Raw genomic sequence first — 10,000 nt, forward strand, 5'->3', positions numbered from 1 at the left:
TGGTGACTGTCTTATTTATCCAGGTATTACTGTGCTATCTGCCTCTTTTATCCCGGTATTACTGTGCTGTCTGCCACTTTTATCCCGGTATTACTGTAGTGACTGTCCCTTTTTTTCAGGTAATAGCTGACCAACACGCCGGCCGATGCCCCGGAAAACCCCCACTCTGCTCTGCTCTCTCTCTCTCTCTCTCTCTCTCTCTCTCTCTCTCTCTCTCTCTCTCTCTCATCATCTTGCGTCTCTCTCCTCTCCTCTCTCTCTCTCTCTCTCCCTTTCCTGCTATGATAGTTAGTTGCTTCAGTCACATTGCCCATCATTTCTGACATTTTACATTGTCACCACTTCTCACCACTTCTCTCAGGGCTAAACTTGGACTTGAAGAGAATTGGGAGTGTCTCTATTTATCTCAATGACCTCGAAAACAATGGGTTAGGCATTAATATCTGTTGATTTTGGCTATCTTTAAATGTCAGCCCATTAATGCCCATCAGCCTCTCAGCTCCCTTCCTATCAGGGCTGAACTGTCGTCTTCTTTCCACTGTTATCCTCCACCAAACCCCCTCTTTCCATATCTTCCTTCACTTTATCTCGCCATCTAATTCTCTGTCTCCCTCTCGATCTTCTTCCTCTAACAGGTGCCTTCTAAGCCCTCTTCACTCCCTCCTTGCCATCCATCCTCAACGCATACCACTAGCAACTCCATCATGACTCTTTTATTACCTCTGTAATCTTTATTATGCCTACCCTTCTTATTTCATCATTTTTCAGTCTCTCAAGCAGCGATATTCCCATAATCCAACTCAACATTCTCACCTCTGTTTTCTTAAGGTTCCTCTTTTCTTCTTAGAGACCATGTTTCTGATCCATATATTAGCACTGGTCTTATCACTGTGTTATAGATCTTGACTTTTAGCTTGATTGGTATTTTCTTATGACATACTACTCCAGTTACTTCCCTCCACTTCCCCCATGCAGCTTTTATCTTACCAACTTCAGCCTCACATCCTCCCTCTTTGCTTAAGGTAGATCCTAAGTATTTAAACTTTTCCACCTGTTTTAAAATCGAGCCTCTTCTTTCGTGAATTTCTATTCTGCCTCTATCTTCCTTACTGCTTACCAAAACTTGTTTTGTTCACATTCACCTTTAAGCCACCCCTCCCTAAAGACTCCTGCCACTCTCCAACCCTTCTCTGTAGGTCTTCCTCATTTTTGGTAGTCATTACCAGATCACTGGCATACAACAACTCCCACAGCTCTTCATTCCTGATCTCTTCATTTAACACAACCATGACCAGCACAAACAAAAATGGGCTTAATGCTGATCCCAGGTGTAATGTAATCCAACACCAGCTTCAATTCTGTTTCCCCAACTATTGGTATTACTTTTGTGCCCGTTCTTTGATATTTCATCTCAACCAACCTAACAAATTTTCTGGGACTTTCCTCTTCCACAAACACCCAAATATTTTATCTCAACCACCCTGACAAATTTTTCTCTTCCTCAAACACCCAAACATCTCTTCTCTTGGTATTCTATTGTATGTTATCACCAGGTTAAATAAATGCACAATAGAACTCCAGATTTTCCTCTAGCCTCTTTTCATGTAGGACCTCGAAAACTATGGATTAGATACCAATATCTGTTGTTCTCATCTATTCTTACATGTCACCCTCTTCCCACTCCTTCTCCACTTCCCCACTTTCTATCAGGGCTGAACTTGGACTTAATGGACAATGGTAGTGTCATCATTCATTTTAGCAACCTCAAAACTATGGATTAGATACTAATATCTGTTGCTTTCTGTTATTTTTACATGTCATCCCCTACCCACTCCTTCTCACCAAGCCCCCTTCCTACTGGGGCTGAACTAGAACTTAGAGGGTATTGGGAGTGACATTATTCATTTCTGTATTCTTGAAAACTATTGATTGGACACTCTCCTATGGGGCCTGCACTTGGACTTAAAGTGCATGAGAGTCACTATTCAACTCAGTAAACTTGAAAACTATTGTTTAATCATCAATATCTGTTGTTTTTGGTTACCTTTACATGTCACCCTCTTCCCACCCCCTTCTCAACTATCGTCCTATCTGAGCTGAACTAGGATTTGAAGGTCATCGGGAGTGTTCCTATTCACCCCAGAAATCTCGAAACCTTTTTGCTTAGACACTAATAAGTGTCATTTTTTACATCTTATTTTTCAACCCTTCTCACCCCACTCTTCTTCCTATTGGGGTTGAACTTAGATTGAAGGGCATTGATTGAGTCACTATTCATCTCAGCAACTTGAAAACTATGGATTAGACACTAATATCTGTCGTTTTCGTTTATTTTTACGTGTCACTTCCTTCCCACCCTTTCTCAAACTCCACTTTCCTCTCTGGGGTGAACTTGGACTTAACCTTTAAGAACCAGGCAAAAAAATCAATATGTAGTACCCCAGACTGAGCAAACATTGAGGCTGGCTAATTTAATAGATAAACACATCACTGGAAAATGGTAGAAATGCAAATGCACAAGGTGGTAAGAAAACATTTCTGAAAAATTCTCCCTACCTTCCTTGAGAAATTGAAAATAACTATTTACAATCCCTTGTGGGGCCTCGTGTGGTCGTTGAAACCTCTGTATATAACAAGAGATGACCAACGGTTCCTTGTTAATTTGCTTTGATCATAGACGGCTGTCCTATTGTCTCATATTCCTTCACAGATTCAAATCCTGGCAGGGTGCTGGAAAGGAAATTGTAGGTGGCCCGCACAATAGTTCAATAGACAGTTTTAACAATGGCGAAGTCATTAACACTTGAGAGGTAAGGGCAAAATGGGTGGAGAATCATGTTTGGCTCAGGGTCAGGTAGCAAGGAGGTGGAGCTCAAGTGGGTGAGAAAGGTGTGAAGTTGTTCTTAGTGATTTTTGCTAATGACTTCAGAATGCTTATTAAAAGGAGTTTAGTGTGACCATGAATTACTTCCTTCTTAGTAATTCTCAAATTACTTATGGGCTTGCGTCTAATTATTTGTTTTTCAGAGCTTGCGGGAAAATAAGAAGATGAAAAGGGACTCTTATAAAAACATCAAGTGACTTATTCCAAGCAATGCTTTACTTCTTCCAATTTTTCTTTGAATGCTTCATTCTAGGCAAGAGTGGTAAGGGATGAGTGAGTCTTAGAAGCAATAAAAGTGTTCCATATCCAGTAAAGAGTAGGAAAACGTTCAGATTTTGAAAGTCACACATACGTAATGTTGTATATTAATATTTGAGTATGGAAAAATGTGGTCCAAAGATAAAAAGAAAAAAACAAAAATAAAGGAATTGTAGAAAAGAGAGAGCGCTGCCAGAATGGTATTTGCATCCGGCATGTTTCAAAACATTCATCAAAATTGTGATTTTAACATTCGAGAAAATTTAACTGATTTTTCGTTATTTATAAAAGAAGTAAACAATGTGATGGTTAAAGCTGATAAAAATGGTCATCTCTTAATTCATTTTCTGAAATGTGATTCATCTGCAGCAGCCACAATGTTGATACTATAATCGTTCATTTGCAAACCGGATAAGCGCTTCCACCCTGAATGGAATAGAATATAGAATTTAGGCCAAAGGCCAAGCGCTGGGACCTACGAGGTCATTCAGTGCTGGAACGGAAATTGACAGTTTAAAGATTTGAAAGGGGTAACAGGAAGAAAATTTCGCAGTGGCGCTAGGAATCAATTGTTATGAGAGTGTAGAAAGTAAACTGGAAGAAAGAGAATATGAACTGAGGTCCAATAAAAGGGATGAAAGGAACTGTAGCTAAGGGCCGAAGGGACGCTGCAAAGAACTTTAGTTAAGGCCTACAATGCGCCGCATGAGTTATACTGACGACACTGTACCCTAACGGGAACATCACATTACTTATCACTTTAGTAATTATTTTCTGTTGACAGTGAACAGTATTCCTAAAAAAACTTTTCTAAGGTTACTCAAAAAGTAATTTTCTGTAATAAAGGTTTTAGATGAATAAATTACTCTTTCTATATAATGAAGTCGTTAATTAACCTTTCTCTCACGAATAGATACCAGAGGTTAATTAGATGTGGAGAAACATTCTCTCTCTCTCTCTCTCTCTCTCTCTCTCTCTCTCCTTCTCTCTCACCACAAATACGCACACGCGCACACACACACACAAACACACACTCTTCATCTGCTCAGCGTGATAGATCTTTTAATACACAAAGGGGTTAAAACTTAATTATTTCTAAATATCTTAATATGGAACTTTCTAATGTCCATTCAAGAAGTGAAGTTTTATTAACTGTTTGAGAATCGCCCCTTACGATAATGTAAGCTCAAATGGTGTTTAACTTTTGACCCGGGAGAAGGGAGAATTTTATTTTTTCGTAATGGCAGAAGTAATGAAAAGCTAAACTTAACTCTGTTTTGAGCTGGGATGACATAATGGTAAAGTACACTGAAGAAAGAGGTTTAGGTTCTAAGGCAACATAAGACAGCTTGGCTGAAGGATGAAGGTTTTTGCTGGAAATTAGACCGTTCCTTTGTCTGATAATTTCGGTCTTAAAACGATAGGAAACATTTTGGTTTATGAATGAATATCGAAGGAGAGAAAGGCGTATTAGATTGAGTCTTTCATATTCCAGGAAACTCTAATATCCAGTATTGGTTCACTTGAGCTGAACTTTTAGCAAATAATTGACCAAATAGAATAATAAAAAGTAACAGACACGCTGAATAAGATCTGGAAATAAATCAGCCTGAAATTGCATACGAAAGTAAGATCATACGCTAGTTACTAAAATCTTTATCGACAGAAGAATATGTATAATAGCGTGATAATATTAGAAGAGTGATATGTGTTAGCATCATGGAAATGACAGAGTACTCTCAACTGATCGCTTGAAGATCTGGAAGATCCAGGCCTCCTTCAATAAGAACTGTGAGACGGTAGGCTGGAGATGAGTGACAATGACGAGAGCTCAATTTCCCAGAGGCGCACATCGTCACAGATGACGATAATGAGGTGAAGTTTGTAAGGAGTAATATAACTTCCCCCCACGATAATTACTGGACCATATTAACCCTCGTTTATCCTGATTTCATCAACATTCCAGACTCTGCACAGCCCTCTGACTTTCTCTGTTTCTACCGCCCGGAGTCGATTATCAGTGGCGTGTTGACTCCAATACTTCTATCGTTAACCTTCCTGTCGTTTTCTGATGTTCGTGGATCCGTCTCTTAGGAGGCGAAGAGCCTTCTAGGGCCAAGCACAGTTCATTTTACCTACTTCATACAACGGCAGAGGAATGAAGTTATTGAAATAGAAGATAAATGTGTTTATAAAATAATGTGCAAAGGATAGTGGTTAAAAATGATGCGGAAATCAATGGATATAACCTTCTGTCTCAGTCGCCTAAGAGGCAGAAAGATGCTTAGCGCCAGCCACCTCTTATTCATTAACAACCAGGAATGGCTCTCTTGAAATGGATAAACGAGATGAGTAAATAAATTACAAAATATTTTGGGAGAAAGATGATAGGAAATGTTCCGAAACGAGAAGGGAAAGAATGAGAGATTTTGAAAACCGTAGTAAAAAGGAACACTTTTAATTGATTTTCTTTTAATGCTTTAGGGGCATTTCGTTAATTGCTAAATTACCTTCATAGGCAACCGAGCGAAACAAAACTGCAAAATGTGTTATGAAATCAATTAGTACTCTTGTCCACCCGACCTTTCTCAGATTCCTCCCGAGTCCAAGAGGAAGCAATTGAGTAACAGAAGAAAATGATTTCGTAAGAGGGAAATCGGATATCCTTTAGCGCCCTCTAATGCGGTGGCTGATCAAATCGGGATTAACGACAGTTTTGGGGTCAATTAAGGAAGGAGCTGGTCACAAATTCGGCAGGTCAGGATATTCGGGAGGAAGCGAAAACTACACTCGGCCCACACGTCATCTGGAAGTCAATTTATGGCCCACCTTGGAGTTCCAGCGGAAGTTGTAAGGATTCCGAAACTACTAGGAGTATAGGGCACATAAATTTCCGGCGAAACCTTTTGGAATACTTTATAAACGATAAATTGGAGGGCCATTTCTGGCTGAAGTTACCCGAGCTCATAATGATAAATGCAAATGAGGACATCGGCAAGTTGTTGTTTATGACCGGTAATTATGAGGTCAGAATATATTGACCTGCCTGTAGATATGACCTGAAGTCATATTTCGAATTGAGCGTTTAAACTTGAGGAGGTAGAAGTGAAGAGGCGGTGACTTTACTGTAGAGGGCAAAAACATTATTCCTTTTCACATTTTGGTTTTATTTCGGAACAAATAATAAGAATTAGTAATGGGACAATTTACTATGATGTATTATTTCATTTTACATTACTTTTGCGATGTCGAGACTATCCTTTCCAAGTGAGATCACAAAAAGGAAATAAGAAAGTAACAATGTGGATGATAAAGACCATTTCCTGAAGGACCTACTGTCTTTTTCTTGAACTTAAGTAGTGAATTAGGTGGTCAGTAACAGCCCATTCCCAAAAGCCCTGATGAGAATCGGAGTCCCCTCCTTCTCTATCTCTCGCTGTTATATATATATATATATATATATATATATATATATATATATATATATATATATATATATATATATATATATATATATATATATTATATTAGGGATTTTTGAGGTCAAATAACACGCGTTTAAACAAAATGAAACAAAACACAAAACATCTAATTGGCAACACAACCTGCCATTGTCCTGTTTCATACCCTTTAGGGAGTTGGCTGAAAGTCAAACTAGGCAAAAATAAACTCCCGTGGTTACAAAAATATAATTTTTATTTCCCAAAATTAGTTAACATTAAAATGGAATAAAATTAATTAACGCTGACTCAAAAGAAACATTAAACTATCATATTCCTCTCAAAATCATAATTAAGTAATTACCCCCTCTTCCCCTAAGTGTCCAAACATTAATAGTTTATTAATAGTCAAAACCAGTCAGAGAACAAACCCATTGGTGACTTCGAATCCATCTGAAATAAAGAGACCATAATTATGACATCGCTTAAATATTAAAGTTAGTCAATGAAGAATGTGTGCTGCACCTCACTTCTCTTTCTCAAGACTCAAGTAATTGTCACTTAAAATGTTAACCTTTTCAAAGTTCTTTTTTTACGATACCTTGTCCGACAGACTGCAACACCTCTTCCAGGCTTGTTCCACTCTCTGTCAATCAAAATCAGTGAGTCCTCCCTTTGCAGCTGTTCTTCAGATAATATGTCATTTTCTGTTCATTACAAACACACACACCGATTGGCACACAATAGGCATGCATGCTTCATGCATGAAACTCGTGATCTTCGAAGCGTGTCACTGACCACAAAGGTGCACTGGTAAGCTATCCTGTCTGTTTTTTCATTTCAGCATCTTCGAGGAATCCAGCGTTTTGCACTTGTCTCTAACTGGCAAGCTAAGGTTAACAACCTGATTATTGTGCCTTTAAGAGGGCTCGGCCACCTATGTCTTTTGTGTACCCCTGTCGCACACCACATTGGCTACTGGTATATACTAGATCATAATATTTGCAAGATAGCTCCTATAACACATATTTCGACTATCATTATAGCTATTATAAGTTGAACAGCCTCGTGGTCCCATGTAAGTGTTTCACAAACACCTTTGTTGAAATATTGTAGATCCCGGCTGAGCGCGTGGACCATCTCGAAACAACTCAGCATGCGCCATTATTAAGTGTCTGCGACCCCTGTAGGTGTATCCTAACACCCTTGTTGCTGAACTGTAGATTCGGTGTCTTCCGATGAAGGAATCGTAACCGTCACCTCGTTGCCAACTTGAAATATCCCGTGACTGCCATGCAGGTGCATCTTGCACCCGCCTCATAGAAGATTCTAGACTCCTGATTTGTCCAAGAATGTATCCTGAGACGATCCACCAACGACATCTCGTCCATGCAAAGGTGATCCATAACATCATCGCTCGTGTGAAGATCCAACCTCTGGCGTTGTAGATCCAAGTTGTTTTCGTTGTCACCCTCGCGTGAAGTTGGGAATTCTCTAAAGTCATTGTGTGTCCGTATTTGAAAAGTCTACATGATCTTAGAACAAATAAAGTCTTGCTTTAACACACGAATCTGTCATAAACTGATATACCCAATCTCATAGTCAATTACTAAGGACTAAAATTCCTCGCTAAAATAGAATATGGTCTTCATCCACTGAATCCTCATGACTAATCCCGTATCTGACAAATTTACTATCAAAAACCCCCATAATGTCTATACAGCAAAACCCCTGTAATGTTTATACAGCTAACCTCCATCAAACATAATGCTGAATATCCCCTCTATCTTGCATATCCCAAGATAAATTCTATCTCGTTTCTATAATAGAAATCCTATGCAAAGCTTAACCCCGATTACAAGTTTCCCTTGTAGGAAGAAAAATAATAATAATTCAACTTTTCCCATTACAAAATGTATAAGGAGAGAAAAAAAGAAATATATATATATATATATATAAATAATATATATATATATATATAATATATATTCTATATAATATATATATATATATTAATTCAGTGCTTTTCCATATAAAACGTAGTATGTATCGTTACGGAATTTGCTGCCGTAACATATCCTATCGACCCGAATTGACCCCTTAAATTCTTCCCCATGGAATGTCATCATCGACATTCCTGAAAACGGTGCAAACCTCCTAGTAATCAACTCCAAAAGAAAATATCAACAACCGGTTTCATCACAGCATTGTCAACATTAAGCCACCTGTGTATACAGCATGTGCTCAAATCACACTATGGACTTGTCTTGTGAGACTCGTAAACTCGGAAATCATCATTCCTTCAAATAACCCAAAAAATTATTTATGAAATCGTCGATGGGAATCCTCAATAAATCTCTACTGATACTATAGAACCGCATTCCTCAAAAATTATCCTCAGAACATCCTCGTTGTCACCTCAACGGTACCCAAAAATTATGCTTAAGTGGAAAAATTTCTATTATTCTCGTTAGTTCATCTATTACCAACAGGTACTTATTCGCATATCTAGATTCACAAAAATTTCCAAGGATATCCATATGTATTCTCTGAAAAGGTCTACTTGGTATCGGATATGACCCTAATTTGCAGGAAATTATCCTTGCAGGTTTGCAAGCATTGCATACTGTACAGTTTTTCACAAAATTTTCCACATCTTTCCCCATGTATTTGCACATATATTTAGCACGCACCTCATTATACGTTTTTTCTATCCCCAAGTGTGGACTACTGAACCTGCAATGTACTATATCGAAAACCACTGGAATTAGGACTTTCGGGATTACGATCTGTGTCGTGCCTCCTTTACTTTCACTAGTCCTTAATTTATATTTAATTTTTCTGACCAACAGATTACCTTCTAATTCTAAACCCGAAAAAGGTAACTTTTCTGACTAGTTCCCCTCTAAGAAAAGCTTTTGCGTCTGCCAAAATTTCATTTTCATCCTGCCTTTGCTCTATGAGACTCATATCCCATTGTATAGAATCACTAGTGACCAGTGTAACTTGAGAACCATCGAGCTCAATTAGGTGACAAATCGGGTTTATAAAAAAGAAGCAATAATGGCTTGTGGTCTGTAAGGACTTCTACTTTATTCCCGATCAGTAGCATTTTAAAATGAACCAAACTTGATACTATTGCAAAGGCTTCTTTATCTACGTAGCCATTAGTCTTTCATTGCTGCCCTTTGTCCCAAACCTCCTGCTATAAAACGCTATGGGATTGAACTTCCCAACAAATTTTTGCATAAGGCAAGCACCTATACCCTCCTGACTGGCATCAGTCACTAATGTGAATGGTTTGCTGAAATCTGGAAATTTCAGAACTGTGGGATTCATTAACGCATCCTTAAAATTTTGAAAATTTTCTTCCTGGGGTTTTCCCCCAATGAAACTGAATGTCTTCCCGCAATACATC

Source organism: Macrobrachium nipponense, chromosome 2 (assembly GCF_015104395.2).
Source record: "Macrobrachium nipponense isolate FS-2020 chromosome 2, ASM1510439v2, whole genome shotgun sequence".
NCBI lineage: Eukaryota > Metazoa > Arthropoda > Malacostraca > Decapoda > Palaemonidae > Macrobrachium > Macrobrachium nipponense.